This window comes from Phyllostomus hastatus, unplaced genomic scaffold (genome assembly GCF_019186645.2).
Source record: "Phyllostomus hastatus isolate PE091 unplaced genomic scaffold, TTU_PhHast_1.1 phas_contig_17, whole genome shotgun sequence".
Classification (NCBI taxonomy): Eukaryota; Metazoa; Chordata; class Mammalia; order Chiroptera; family Phyllostomidae; genus Phyllostomus; species Phyllostomus hastatus.
This window is the reverse complement of record NW_025333664.1, coordinates 22,643,010-22,659,333: the sequence shown is the minus strand read 5'-3', so window position 1 is coordinate 22,659,333 and position 16,324 is coordinate 22,643,010. Positions and strand designations below refer to the sequence as shown.

The window sequence follows — 16,324 nt, the reverse complement described above, 5'->3', positions numbered from 1 at the left end:
TCATGACATTAACTCAGAGAGTGGTGAGGAGAAGAAAACACAGGGTGTCCTTGGAGAACAAGAGAACAGCAGGGCTGGGAGTAGTATTCTCTGTCGAGACCAGGGAAAGATCAAGTGGCAAGAAAGTGACTCCACTCCTCCAGGAGGGCTTTTCCAAGCAAGACCTGGAAGTGGGAGACACTCAAGACCCATCTTTCTGGTCTCATGATTCCCAGAAGCCACCTCTGACATAGGAAGAAACCACACCTACTCATTGTCTTCCTACATGGGGTAGGACACCCTTGACTGAATCATGGTGACTTCTCAGGTACTTGCTACCTGGCTCCAATCACATTCCAGTTGGAAATGGGTGAGTGTAATTATCAGTCTTGTCAAGATTCTGCTTGCCTGAGGATTCCCTTTATTTTGGCTCAGGAGATATTGGGCATTTGGGAACAACTTCATCCATGTTGATATTTCATCCTGAATCCAGAAAGTAAGATGTGACTGCTAAGTGTTTGTAATGGATGTTCAGGTCCAGGAAATAGATTATAATAGACCCAATGCTCCTGAGCCCAGGTTTGCCCCTAAACTTTGGAAAGCCCAGTCAGCCTTCTAAGTCTCAGTTTTCCAACTTTTTAGACCATGCAATGCAAACTTGTAGTTGCATTTTACCTACCCAAAATCTTTTCATTTGGGAATGTTCATGACCTATGTTTGGGTTCTGATATTGTTGGCCATCAGAGAAGGGCATGGCTTGTCCAAAGTCAATATTGGGCGTAGCAAAGTGAAATGACTGGACAGAAGGGCCAGCTGCAGAATCTTAGCCCACAGGGTTGTTTGTGAACAAAGGGGCACATTATCCAGTGTGTGGTAATGTTTTGGTGCATGTTGCAGACTTTTATAAATTTACCTGTACAAGCCAAGGGGATGAAGTTTATCAGACTGTACTCACCACTCACAGCCCAGATATATACTCCATGTCAGGACGTCTGTATTGGGTTTGGATCGAATAGTCTGCTCGGTTCACCATTGTTTTTCCCACTTGGTCTACTTGAGGGAAGTGCCTTCCATTGAAACTTAGGTTAATTGTCATTCTGTCCCAGTCTTCTTGTACCACAAGGAGTGCCCTGCTGGAGACAGAGCAGACATGTTGCAGGCCATGGTTATGACATCTCCAGCAATGACTGGCACCCAACTCTCAGGCTGGTTTACCTGGAAACCTTCACCTGAAGTTCCTGGAGAAAAATTCTGCATCATTTCTTGTGTCCCCTGTCTGGGCCAAAGGTGTTCTGAGGTCCTGGTTCTGGGTCAAGGTGGGGCCTCATTACACACACTTTTAGCAACAATACTGCCACTAATTGTATGAAAGTCACAAATGGGATGAAGGGAAGGAGACCAATGTACTGAAAGGAGGATGGCACCTTCCTTCTGCATCAGGATATGAGAATGGCCTGGAGTATAGCAGGCACTAAATAAACATTTTCAGTGAACAGATTAATGCATTTTCTATTAAATAAAAAATATAAAATATTATTTGCCTTTTTTGTGCCTTTTACTTACTCATTATTGCAGTGGAAAGGAGATGCTAGGTATGGAATTATGGACCCAATGAAACAAATGCTCAACAGAATGAGAACAAAATATGCCTGCCACAAGGTCCAAACCCTTCATTAAACATGTGAGGAAGCTGAGACCCAGAGATCAGGCTTCCCGAAACTTACACAGGTGATGGATACTAGAACCCAGATCACATACTTCCAGAAGCCTTTGGATTTATCATTTTTCTTTCTCATCATGTATAATTTTTATTGTTGTTATTGTCACCTTTATAAGTCTTTAAAGTGAACTTTACAGATCTCAGTGAGTTGTGTTTTTAGGATCTTCTCTTAAAGTTCTTTCCCATCCCAAAGACATAAAATATTCCTTTATTTTTTTCTTCCAATGATTTTATCAGGTATTTATGTCTGTGTTCACTGACATTTATAAAAAGATAATTGTCCCCAAAATCAAATGTTTTCTGACCCACTTTTGTCACTGAGCCCCAAATTCCCATGTATGTGTGGGATTTCTAATCCATTAGTCTTTTAGTCAACAGATTTACTTAGATTTTCTTTGCAAGTTTATATTATATTAGTCTTCCTTCCAAATTATTATTTATTCCTTGCTGTCTTGTCTCATTGCATGGGCCAGGATCTCCAGTACATTGTTTGAAAGTGTGTTAAATAGTAAGAGTGTGTGTCCCATTGTGCTGATTTTAAAGTACATCTTTGTAAAGTTGCACATTAAAAATGTTATGCTGTTTTAGGATATGGGTAGATAAGTATCAGGTTAAGAAATTTCTCTTTTATTCCTAAATTTAAAAAGTGGTCTAAACTTTATTGAATGAGAATGAGTAGTAGGAGTAGCCAATGCCAAAAGGGAGAAAAATATAGGAATGTGGCTCCTGAACAAAGGGACACTGGCCTCAAGGAAGAGCACAGGCTACGTGGTCGAGAAGCCTGTATTATCTTTCTGTCTCTGCCAATTACTAATATGTTCCTTGCCTCCATCAGCCTTTATTTTCTTATTTATAAAATGAACAGAGTTGTCAGAATTAAAATTATGCAAAGCACATACAATACTGCCTGGCTCACCAGCATTCATTGTTCATTCTTCTTCCTTCCTGTAGCTCCACCCTCTTTGCCTATACTAATAAGCCCTTGGAGAGAGCCCTAAATGGACAGTCTGTGAATTTCAGCTCCATATTCTCCAGCTTCTTCCCCAAAAATAGCACCCTCAAGTGGTTTAAAAATAAGGATAAAATCTCATCCCTCCAGACCCACGTGGTCTGGATGGAGCACAGCCATGTTTACAAAATCTCCGGCAGCACTAAAGTGTCCCTGAATCTACAAGACTTCTACTCTTAAGTTGCCTGTGATATGGACCACCTGAGCTTACATTAGCCTCTTCAAGAGAATGCTGATTTGTCTAAGACCATAGGTGACACCACATGTGCACAGACTTTCACCTGGCTTTGGAGAACAGTTTTCCCCAAATTTACTTCAGGAACTAGGCCTAAATAATAACAAGATCTTCCAGCTATTGAGCACCTACTATGTGGTATGGACTGCCGCATGCTGGGTAGTCACCAAGTAAATGGCCACCGAGCAATAAGCAAGATGGATCTAATTGTTTCATGGAGTCTGAGCCTTTGTCCTATGCTATTTCAGTTCCACTCACCACGTCTGTTTTTGAACAACTCATCTCAAAGAAGAAAAATCAATGTCACCTGCAAAGCAAAGAAGTTCTACCCCCAGGGCTTACAGCTGACCTGGCTGAAAAGCGGAAATGCCTCCCAGAGAGATAAGACCCTGACCTTCACCATGAGCAGAGATGGACTGTACACTGCGCAGAGCTTGATCCTGGTGAACAGAACTGACCTCACAGAGGACACCGGGTTCACCTGCCAGGTAGAACAAGATGGATGGCATGTCGTCACAGCAAAAATGACATTTTTGGTTTCTGTTCATCTGGATAAGTCTAAGAAGTAGCCAATGGCAAGGCCTGCATGACTTAAGGAGGCACCATCATCTTTCCCTTAAACTCTCTTTTCAAAATTATGACATTTTAAATTATGAAAGCAAAGCCTGCTCTCTCTTTTTCTTTCTTTCGCATAAACGTACACACACACACACACACTCCAAACAATCTTAAAGACTAATATCTGTTAGAAATCAAGTACACCCAATACAACTCCCCAGAGAATTGTTCTATTTATGATTTGCTGTGCACCCCTTTACACCTCATTTACCTGCAAGTAGACTTCAGGTACCAGGTAGTGGGAGGACTAGATAATGTCTGAGAGCCCTTCTAAGTCAGGGACCAATATTCCCTTAAAGGACCTTAATGTTTTCTGGCCAGGAAGTGTTTTGGTATTTCCGCATTTTCTGTGGAGCCCCAGTCCTTGCTGAGCAAGACCGACTTGCAACTCTCCCCACAGGCAGATGTCTATACCCTACTTATTATCAGTGCAGACAGATACCGTGGTGCCAAAATATGTGTTACTCTAGCGCCCTCTGGAGGACTGGATGTCCTGTTCTTTCTTGATCTACAGGGAAAGCAATGACGAGCACAGTATTTCACAACATGGGTTTGATTTGCGCTATTCAGTGGCCCCGAAAAGTTTCCCAAGCTCTCTGAACCTCAATTTCCTCACCCACATGGAGATAATAACACCCATCTCCTAAGACCACGCTGAGGCACTAACAAGGTCGTGTGAGATAATTAAATGGCTGAACCTGCCCCTGCTTTTTCCACAGAAGCCTGGCCCAGCAGTGTCAGATATCTGTGTTTGTCTGGGCTCCTGCCTCAGGTTTCCAAGCCAGACGGGCACAGGGCGGCAGGACCAGGTGTCACCCTCAATGGAAAAGTGAAGAGCCTGGAGAACGGACTCCTACGCCCTCTAGTGGCTCTTTCTGGTGGCTGTCGCCCTACGCCACAAGGCGCTGCTGTGATGGAATCTCAGCCCTCCGTGGCGCACGAAGCAAACTGCCTGGCTGTAAGCTGAGAGGAGGCTGAGAAAGGTAAAGAAGGTGGCGACCACAGCCTGGCCTGGGAGCAAGCTAAGGTCAGGAAGAGTCAGCCCACCAGGTCACATGGGGCCAAGGATCACCAACAGGTAAGGGAGGGACACATAACTCCTACTTCCCCAGGAATTTCCTAGAATCCTTTAAGAACCTCCATATTAGGTGTGATAATGGAGGAAATGGGGCATGATCAAGGGTTTGCAAAAAAAATGCCCAAGACACAGTAGAGAAGATTAGGGCCCAGAGAGGGGCAGTGTCTGACCCCACAGGGCTGGATCTCCACTCCCTACTCCTCCCCAGGCTGAGCACAGAGGCTAGCCTGTGCAGACACCCAGGAAACCTGCGCTGACTGGCTGAGCAGAAGCATGGACACATTTCCCCACAGCCGCCCCCTCCCATGCACTGTAGGGACTTCAGTCTCGCTACCTCCTTTTTTCCAGAGGAACTCAGCCTGAGAGAAGGAACAAGGGAGGTGAGGGACCTCCACATGCCTCCTCTCCCTGGTCACCTGCCTCCCACACTCCTTTCCACTCAACAGTGTCCCCAGGGAGGGGTCTCAGGACAAAACCTGGAGCAGCAAACAGGAGACCTTGGGGGACTCATCACACCTCCCTAATTTGAAGAACAAGGGCCTGAATCCCACTCTCATGTCCAATTTCTCATGAGCTGTCTGCATCTCCCTCTCAGTCTAAGCTCTAACTTCCACTTAGACAGTTTGTTTTGTAAATCTGTAAAATAGGAAGCAATTTCATAACATCCTACATTCTTCCCAACCCTGCTTTTAGAGTGTAAATGCTCTAGTATACTGCATTAGGTTTCTATTGCTGCATTTTACAAAAATTACCCCACAACTTAGGGGCTTAAAACAATTATTTTCTCACAGTTCATCTGGGCCAGGAATCTGAGTATGGCTTAGCTGGGTCCTCTGGCTCAGAGTCTCATAAAAGCCACAGCCAAGGTGTCAGCCAGAGGTACCACCAACTCAAAGCTTGACTAGGGTTGGGATCTGCTTCCAAGCTCACTTCCGTGGATGCTGACTGGACTCAGACCCTTGCTGGCCATTGACTGAAGGCATCAGTCCCCTGCCCCATGAACAGTTCTGCAGGGCAGCTCACAGCATGGCAGGTGACTCCTCATAAGTGAGAGCATGAGACAGAATGAGCAAGGTAAGAATCACAGACTTTTTGAAACCTAATTTTGGAAGTGACTTCTGCTGTATTCTAGTCATTTAGAACTGAGTCACGAGGTGCAGCACACAGAAGGGAGAGAGATTGCACCAGGATGTGAACGTCAGGAGGCAGGACCACCGGGAGCCGCCTTGAAGGCTGTCCATCTTCTCCAGATGCCAAAACTACTGATATGGTCCTTGATTCTCACTTCTCCCCTACTCCACAGCCAAGTCATACCCCATCTTACCATCTCAACATTCAAAACAGGCCCAGAATCTGGTCACTTCCCAGCACCTCCAGGTTACAACTTGGATTATTGCAATAGTCTCCAACTCTGGTATCCTTGTTCCCACCTTTATACACCTCAGGCTAATCTCAGAGTAAGAGAAGACCCATCACTTTTCCAACATGCCAGTGCCTTCCTATCTCCCAGTGAAGCCAAGGGGAGTTTGTGATGAGCTAGGAGCCCCGGCTGAGTTGCTCTCAACCTCTCTGACTTCATCTCCTGCCACTTTGCCACTTTCCAGCTGCAATTGGTCCCTGACCTTCACAGTCCTCTCTCAGGAACTTGGCCTTGCTATTCTCTCTTTCTAGAACCCTCTTCTTCAGATGTCAGCATAGCTCACTTTTTCCCCAAGTCTCTACCCAAACATCATGTTATTTGTAAAGGATTCCTAGCTGTCCTATATAGAACAGTACCCCCCACCCTAGCATTCCCATCCCCTTTATTACATGGCCCCGCTGACATGCATGTTAGCTCCTTGGGGACAAGGATGTTGCCTCTTTTTTTTGCTCTTATATCCCCATTGTTTAGAACAGTGGCTGGACCAACCAGATACTTAATACAAATTTACTGAGTGAATGACTCAATGCTTCATTCAAAACTTTGGTTACCATTTGCAATGTAAAGCTGTTGGAATTCAAGAACTCTTCTCCACAAGTCTCCTGCCTCTGGCATGCAAAGTCTTAGCTCTACAGTCCATTGCCTTCACTTTGAGCTTAAATGACCCACTCAGAAATTCAACCCGTGTCTCAGCCAAGTCTGCCTCACCCTTAGTAATGCCGCTTGAGCCTCATGGTCTGCTTCTAATTGAGTTTAGGGGAATGTACCTACAAACGTGTATATCCCCAAACCATAGCCCACCCCACAGGCATGAAGTGTCCTACCTTTCCTTTCTGCGAAACTGCCAAAGCTCACCCAAGAGCCAGGCACCAGCCATAAAGACACCAAGAGACTGCCTCTTTGTGCCCCAGTAACACTCACCCAGGAAAGCTTTCAATACTAAAGCAGAGCCCAGCTGCAATGAAGTGGGGTCAAGGATGAGGCAGTGGGAGGCCAACACCATGGTTTAGTTATAATGAGTGTCAGGATCCCGTAGTGTCAAGAAGTGGAGGAGCCCCAAGAAGGAAGAAGGGTGAAGAGGGCAACTGTGGGATCCAAGAAAGGTAGGGGTCCTGAGGCTCTGACACTTCTGGGGAGGTCACAAGAGGATGACACCTGGGGTCACCGCACACACACCGTGAATCCATTAGACATTCCTCTCCAAGTTCAAAACACCTGTTGAACATTCTCTATGGGAAATAAAGCAGATCCACCCTCTGTTGCCATGGAGGCATTTGCTCCAGTGGATAAGGCAAACACTGAACATAAATTTATGACTACAAATCCTGATGAGGTAATTAAGGTGCTCTAGATTTATCTGTAACAAGGAGGACAGGGGGTGGACATCCCCAGTACAATGAAGGAAGGGGGGCAGGGAGTACAGACAGTCTGAGTCGCTGCAGAACGGCCAGGGTGGCTGAAGCAAACATGAGGTAAAGGGCTTCCGGCTGAGGCTGGTAAGACATTTGGGTCAGATCAGTTGGGCACAGGAGAACAATCTTATTTTATCCAACAGCAGTGAGAAGCCACTTAGAGAGAAGGACACCCTCAGATTTCTCTTTAAAGTACCACTCGGGCTTCAGTGTGAGGAAATGACTGAAAGCAAGGAGGGAGGGAGGCAAACTGATAGACTGTCCAAGTCAGAGGTGACAATGGAGAGAGACACACACAAGACCGAAGGCATTATTTAGATGCAAGTATGTGGGAGAACGAGAGCAGTTATCGAAGATGACACCAAGGTTTTCCAGCTTGACTGACTCAGTTAATGGGGGTGTCAGACAGTGAGATGAAGACACAGCCAAAAAGCCCGACGGAGGAGGTGAGTGATGAGAATGGTTTGCAGATGCTAAGAATACAGTAGGATTAGGCATGCAGATGACTTGCCTCCTGTCACGCACATACCAGGAGCCCAACAAATGTCCTTCTAGCCCCAAAGCTCATGTTTTAATGCCATGTTCCACAGTCCCTGCCGGCAACAGCACCGGTCCCGGTGAAGCAGGAAGACTATTGAGTGGAGATGGGGAACCAGTTTACCAAGAGTGGTGTTCTAGTGTCTACTGCTGCATAACAAAATGCCCCAAATCTTGGGGGAAATAAACAACCATTTCATTATGATCACTGATACTGTGAGTCAGAAATTCAGGCAGGGCACAAGAACGGCTTATCTCTGCTGCATGTTGCCTGGGGCCTCCACTGCGAAGACTCAGCTAGAGGTGACAACTCCTGGGGGCTGGAATCACCTGGAAGCTTCTTCACTTGGAGGTGTAATGAGTAATGCTGACTATCGCTGGCACCTGAGCTGGGCTTACAGCTACAAGCCCTATAGCCACATGTATGCATTAGTGTGGGCTTCCTCGTAGCAGGTAGGCAGGAGTCCAGGAATGAGCATCCCAAGGCAGCCAGGGAGAAGTGCTGAGAAGTTTAATTGTCCAGCCTCTAAAGTCACATCACATCACCTGTGTTTTCATTACAAGGCAGCCCAGGTTTTGGAGGAGTGAAGATTCACCCACTTCTCCATGGGAGGCATATGGGGAGGAGAATATCGCTGCACTCTGGAAAATAGAACCTGTTACCATTGAAAAAAGCAGTGTGTTGAAATGATGGATACTAAAGGAATATCCTGGCCAGTTATTTCAGTTCCTTTTAAAAGGTCCCACAGCCCTGGATGTTGTGGCTCAGTGGATTGAGTGCCAGCCTATGAACCAAAGGGTCGCTGGTTTGATTCCCAGTCAGGGCACGTCCCTGGGTTTTGGGCCAGGTCCCTAGTAGGGACTGCACAAGGAGCAACCACACATTAATGCTTCTCTCCCTCTCTTCCTCCCTCCCTTCCCCTCTGCCTAAAAATGAATAAAATCTTTAAAATATAATAATAATAAATAAAAATAACAATAAAGGGTCCCACATTCAATCTCCCCCCAGGAAATACATACATACATACATACATACATACCCAAAAAAAACAGAATGAAGCCTCAAGGGAAGATGGAACTTATCATGTGTCAGAACAATCTAACTCTATCTCTGACTTCCTTTTTCCTTCTGCCCTCTTTCATCACCAACATACAGTCAGCCATAGGGAGGGAGCTTCAGGGAACTTCATCACACAAGGCCCCAGAGGAGGGAAGAGCTCACAGCTGGGAGGCTCTGGACACAATCCTGTGTGCTGCTGTGTCTGCTCAGAAGGTAAGAGGAGGCACATCCTGACGTGGCGTTTCTGCTGCTGATCTGCTCCCTTCTGCCCAGCGCTGGCCCTGGACGGAGCACACAGAAAGGGCACTCCTGCTGCTTGCAGTGGTGTTTCTGGGTATGTTGTTCTCCTTACAAGATGACCATGCTAAGGCCCCTCCCCCTCCACAGGCCTCCTCCATCCTCTAAAACAGAAGCTACCCTCCCCCTCTGAAGACCTAACTCCTCGCTCACTCAAAGCTGCTTCCCCAACAAGGGTACCCTCGAAGCCAGGGTGCCCATCAGACGTGGTTCATTCTTACCACTGACACCTCTGGAGTGGGGAGAACAGGATCCCGTTCCCCTGAAGCCCCATTCCAGAAGCTCTCCTCCCCAATAGCTGTGCAGTTCATCTAAACCCTGTTGTCGGACTCTTACACAAGACTGAACACACTCTGAGACTGGACAAACTCTGGTCTCGGGGCTTGTGAATGAGGAAGGGCCACCAGGACCTCTGAGAAGGAATGAGTTACCCAGAGGACAGAGCCTACATCCTAAGGAGTCTGCCAGGGCCTCTCCAAGCATCTTGGAGCCCTTGCACCAGCAATTTCTCAGCTTATGTCTGATTCCTACTTCAGAATCTAAAAATAGGAGCTGTCTTTTCCTCCATTGTAATCACTTCCTCTCTCACCACACAGCACAGATTCCAGGCCTCTCCAGCACCTCATTCAAACAGAGCAGGCTTCTGAGGCCACCATGATGCCTGTCCCTGACTTCCTGCCCCAACCAACTACCTCTGCCATCGCTGCTGCTGCTTCTGCTGCTGGGACTCACAGGTTAGCGCCATGCCCTTGGGTACCACTCTGCAGAGAGGCTCACTGGGATTTGAGAGCAGCAGTCAGGTGAATGGATCGTTGTTCTAAGGCCTCTTCACTGCCTCTTCTTCTTTAAGACATTACTCTCGATATTTTCTTTTAAAACAATACCTCCTAAACAAATACCCCCAGAATTCTTCTTATGTGGGGGAAGAGGATGTCCCTTCTTCTCTCACCCAGGTCATAACTGGATTTACCCCACCCAAGAATTTCCCACGGACAGAAGTTCCCAGCCCCTCCTCATCTCCCTTACCACGAACACCCTATGAGGGATCCATGACCCCTGGGACTGACCTGCAGGACCTGTTGCCATCCTGAAAGAGAAGGTGGAGGCATGGCATCTGACGACTCTGTCCTGCTAAAGGCTATAGACCCTGGGGGGCAGGGCCAACTTAATTAAGAGTGAATATATTGACTCAAAGAGAGAGAGAGATAGAGACAGAGACAGAGAGACTGAATACTACACATGCCAAGTAGAACTACTAGGAAAAAAATGGTAAGTGGTACTTCTTAGACTATAAGCTGCCCAGATCTCAACTTCCTACACTTATATTCTTGATGCAGGAATTAACCCTGCCCCTGTCTACTCCTCTCTCCCCAGAGCTGACACTGGATAGGGTGGGCAGGTGGAACGCCCCTCCCCCTCCCAGTGGTGCTAACATCTCAGTTAAGGGGCCATCTAGCAAGGGCCTGTCCATTAGGCGCAGTGCGGAGTGCGTCTCAGCGGTTTCCCAGTTCAGTCTCACAGCAGCAGCACCGCAGGAGAAGTCTCCTCTTCCTGCTGCACGTGTTGCACAGAGAGGGAAATAGAGGCTCAGAGAGTAAGTCATCTTCTCGAAGTCAAGCAAGCCCTCAGGGAGGCATCTGAACTTAAGATGAAGGAACCCACAAGCCCTTGCTTTAACCTCTTCATTGTGCTGTTTCCATCTGTATTGACTTTTTCACAAAATAGGATTACATTAAATGTGTTCTGTTATTTCCTCTTTCACTAATAATAAATTAGAGAACTTTTTCTTGCTGATATATCCGTCGACATAATCATCAACACATCCTAGTATATACTTCCACAGTAGTAGCTATGTACTTTTTTATCATTGGGGTGTATCTTCACTTATTTAATTCCCTATTCTTGGACATGAGACTCTCATTGAACTTTTCTATATTGCCACTAAGCTATGATTCCCATTCCTTTAGAAAATGTGTTCACCTTCTGTGATTGTTTTTTATGAGTAAGTCCTAAGAAGAGGAGTTTCCAGGTCAAAGGTATGATTTCAAAGGCTTTTGAAATATAGAATTTCCTGATAAAAGGTGGTGTCTCAGTGTTACATCAACCATACAACACAGGAGCAGCAATAGAGGACATGTTGAATATTCGTGACAAGAACAGACTTGCTTAAAGCCTTCCCCTCTGCTTGTTAAACCCTGGGTTTGTGATGAAAATGGAGCCACAGCGCCATCTAGGGAAGTGTCAGTTCACCTTCCCACCAGCAGCTCCTGGGAGTGCCTGCCTGTGTAGTCACACCCTGGCAACACCACCAAACTGGCGAGTTTTTCATTTTTCATCAAGCTAGTATTTTTTAAATTGCATCTGTTTTGCTTACAGAAGGGAGACTGTTTCATTTTATTTTATTTTTTATTATATTACAAACCTGTTATCAAATAATCCTACCAAGGAAAAAAAGTATTAGTAAATAACAGGAGTCCGCATTCCCTTCCCATTCCCTGGAGGCAACTGCTCTGTAAGGGTTTAGTTTGTTTTCTTCCAGATAGCTTTCTGCCAACACCGTATGGTGTCCCCTTGATCATGAAGTCATTTTGACTGTCTTCTTGGGTCCAGTTCTAGGCTCTCTCTTCTTTCATTGACACCTCTGCCTGCTTTGCTATCCACCAGTCTGTTATTGCAACTTGATAATGTTGAATACACTGAGATTGGTGTTCTTTTTTTTTTTTACATTTTTTTATTGTTGTTCAAGTACAGTTGTCTCCATTTTCTGGCGACTGCTTTCCCCACTACTATGCACCCCCACCTTCCACCCTCAATCCTATGCCCCTTGGCTTTGTCCATGGGTCCTTTAAACATGTTCCTTGATGACCCTTCCTTTTTTCCCCCTCAGTTATTCCCCTACCCCATCCCCTCTGGTTATGGCCAGTTTATTCTTTATTTTAATGTCTCTGGTTATGTTTTGCTTGCTTGTTTGTTTTGTTGATTAAGTTTCACTTATAGGTGAGATCATATGGTATTTGTCTTTCACTGCCTGGTTTGTTTCACTTAGCATAATGCTTTCCAGCTCCATCCATGCTGTTGCAAAGGGTAGGAGCTCCTTCTTTCTTTCTGCTGCATAGAATTTCATTGTGTAAATGTACCACAGTTTTTTTACCCACTCATTTACTGATGGGCACCTAGGTTGCTTCCAGCACTTGGCAATTGTAAATTGTGCTGCTATGATCATTGGGGTGTATAGGTTCTTTTGAATTGGTGTTTCAGGCTTCTTAGGGTATATTCCAAGCAGTGGAATTGCCAGGCCAAAAGGCAGCTCCATTTTTAGTTTTCTGAGAAAATTCCATACTGTTTCCACAATGGCTGCACCAGTCTGCATTTTTTAAAAAACCTTTCCAGCTATTTTATTATGAACATTAACATTTGCCTTCTGGCTTAAATGTACATTTAATGGGGTTGTTGAGTGTCTTTTCACAGATTTGTTGCTTCTCCCCTAACTTCCCAGTCTGTGGGCTTTGCAAGGCTGTCTGTCTGTCTCATCTCTGTATCCCTCTCAGCACACAGTCCAGCAATTTGTCCATCCCAGTGGCTAATACATGATATGGAAAGAAAGGGTTAATTGGATGTCAACTTGAATCTGGACCCAGGCCCTTAGACCTCAGCCTCAGCCCAGCAGGGCCAGGGTGGGGACTTGGAGATGATTTGTGTTTTCCTGCAGGAGGGGCAGGTGAGGAGCTGCAGGTGATTCAGCCTGAGAAGTCAGTGGCAGTGGCAGCTGGAGAGACAGCCACTCTGACCTGCACCATGACCTCCATGCATCCTGTGGGGCCTGTCATGTGGTTCAGGGGGACAGGGCCAGGTCGAGAATTAATTTACAGTTACAGAGGAGGCCATTTCCCCCGAGTAACAAGTGTTGCAGATGCCACGAGGAGAAACAACACAGACTTTTCCATCCACATCAATAACATCACCCCAGCAGACACAGGCACCTACTACTGTGTGAAGTTCCGCAGAGCAGGGCCTGACGACATGGAGTTCAAGTCTGGACCAGGCACTAGGATGTTTGTGCATGGTAAGTCCAGATCCCTCAAAATCCGCCCCACTGTTCTAAAACAATAATCTCAGGCTCTCAGCCTCAGGGTTCCCCCATTGTTAGTCCTTGTGTCGAGATTGATGACAGAAGACTGGGACAATGAGAAGTCACAGTAAAGGAACAGAGTGAAATGTAATCCCTGGGCCATATATCAATAGAATCCTAATCCTGTAGAATCTTATAGCTTCCAAAGGCCCACAAAATAGGCTGGCAGGCTAAGCAGGTAAAGTACAGACTCCAGGGTCAAATGATCTGAGTTCAGCTTCTAACTGTGCCCTTTGCAAGCTATGGAGCCATAGTGAGATTCTAAGTTCTTTGTGCCCCAGTTTGCTGTTACCTTTAAGATAGGGGTAATACTAGGACCCACCTCATAGATTTGTTGTCAGGATTATAAGTATAAATGAGTTTATAAATGCAAAATACTTAAAGGAGTGTTTAACATAATAATTATTATATTTGTGTATATTGCCAATATTCAAGATATTAAAATCAGTAATATTTGAAATTATAATCTTAAAAGCATGGACCCACAGATTCATGAAAGCAAAAAATTATGAAAATATTGAAGCAGAAAATTAGTTTTTTAAAGATTTTATTTATTTACTTTTAGAGAGAGGGGAAGGGAGGGGGAAAAACAGCGAGAGAAACATCGATCGGTTGCCTCTCTCACACCCCCAACTGGGGACCTGGACCAAAACCCAGGCACATGTCCGCACTAGGAATCAAATCAGTGACCCTTCAGTTTGCAGGCCAGTGCTCAATCTGCTGAGCCACACCAGCCACGGCAAGGCAGAAAATTATTTAAATCACGTTTTGGATGTGGAATATGCAATCCTCATGTTGCTTACATTTTGACCTTGATGCCTATATGTCCTTTATATTCTTGGAGGTGATCCTAGCTGATAGACTCACAACTGAAGACAAGCCTGCAAAACTACAAACAGCATCCATTAAAGGAAAGCCTGGGGCACCGGGCAGTCAGCTCAGGCCTGTTTGCATTGATGAATTAATGATTATGAGGTTTTCTCTGTAAAAAAGCAGCATGATATTTTACTCTGACAGAACCGTAGGAACAAACATCAGCAGACCTCTTGATCTTTAAAATTTTAGTGCCAGAAGGCCATCAAGGAACCAAGAGAATGGCAGGCAGACTTTGGGGACAAAGAAATGGTCATGTCGTTTTTAAGATTTGAAAATTGTGGAACCTCAGTTTTTGAACTTAATTTGTTCTGAAAAAAAATATTTGAGAAGCAATGTGCTCCTTTGTTTGTTGCCTGCAAGACATGTGACTGTTCATTCAGGGATCAGCCTGAAAGGGTTGTCAGGCAGAAAACAGACCCACAGTTCTGTGAGACAACCAAGACATATTTTTCCATGAACAACTTGGTTGAGAACCAAACTGGTCGAGAACCGAGGTTTGACTGTAAAAGGCAAGTTGTGCGCGGAGCACTGGAATGAGAGCAGCACGAGCTGCCCAAGGGCAGCACCAGGCACCAGAGGACAAGAAAAATGCCTTCACAGTCTTAAGGAAAACGATTTCCAGTCTAAACTTCTATGCCCAGCCAATCTGTCAAGTTTGCCAATCATCAAGAACTACCTTTGGTGCACATTTTTATTTGACCAAAATAGGGATTAAATAAAGAAAAAGTAAGAATGGGAACCATAAATAGAAGATTGCAGACCCATGAGAACAGCTGTGAAGACAGCATAGGAACAGCCACAGAGCCTGCCCAGGAAAAAAAGACTAGGGCTATGAGAGGGCCGTCTCAAGAAAGATAAAATTGCTTGAATATTTATGGAGTCCTCAAACTCATACCCACCATTTCTAATATTAATTAAGATTGTGTTGAAATATTCTAAAAAGCCAAAGCTGTTAGGAAAGAGAAGGTGATGAAATGCATATCAACAAACAGAAATCACTAATCTTCATATAAACAAACAAAAAAAAGTCAGAAGATATAATGGAAAAGATGAGCACCTATAAAAGAGCAGATTTAAATTAAATTAAATACCTAGGGCAACTTCTACCAAATAGTGATAAGGACTGGATTTACTATTTCATTGAAAATCTGGCAGACTACATGAAACAATGGTTGGCAAGACATTGGACATCAGACAGAAAGGAGAGTGAGCTCTGAAAGATGAGAAGAAAAAGAGGTGAGACTCAAGGTTGCCTCCACCTTACTCTCTGAGAAAGCTCCCCAGCCACCATGCAGGAAGATATAACTCAGGTAGAGTCTAGAGATCACACTGAGTTGATAATAAGGGGCTTGAAGTCCAATAAGGGTAAGTGGCTGGAGTTTCCAGAGTCAAGCGCCAGAGGAAGGAGCTTCACAGAGAGAGGATTCCAAAAATCTAGAGAATTCCTCTGAGTGAAAGTGTGTATACATGAAGACATACATGTACATGGATGTATGTGCCTGGACTCAGGGGGAAGAAATCCCTGGAGCTCACACAAGGCCAAGAATAGTGCTTGTTCCCACCAACCTGAATGTAAACCTCATAGCTCATGGGGATCTGACAGAGTACACAGAAGGGAAAAGAATTAGCCCTGGACCAATGATGTTGTGGTCATGCCTCACAAAGCTGAAATGCAACATATGAAAACATCCTCCTGTACCATGAAGGCCCAGAGAGGTGAGGTTTTTCCCTGCAAGATCAGGGTGTAGTCTTGGTGCCTAAGTCTGGGGTGGAGCTGAGCCTGACTGGAGGTTGAGTGATATAAGCAGGAAGCCAGGTTCATCCTGGATATCTTTCTGTCATCTAGGAGCCAGTGCACCCAACTCCGTCTTGGAGATCCTCCTCCTCCTGCTTGCGTGGAAGCTGCTTCCCCTCACTGCACTTGCACTTTCCATCATCTATATCCTCAGGAGAC

The 16,324-nt window shown here is 45.3% G+C and overlaps 1 pseudogene; it reads left to right on the top strand.

Annotated features, from left to right (window-relative positions):
* Positions 1-10,022: 10,022 nt before the first annotated feature.
* Positions 10,023-13,565, top strand: LOC123815048 (annotated as a pseudogene).
* Positions 13,566-16,324: the final 2,759 nt, after the last annotated feature.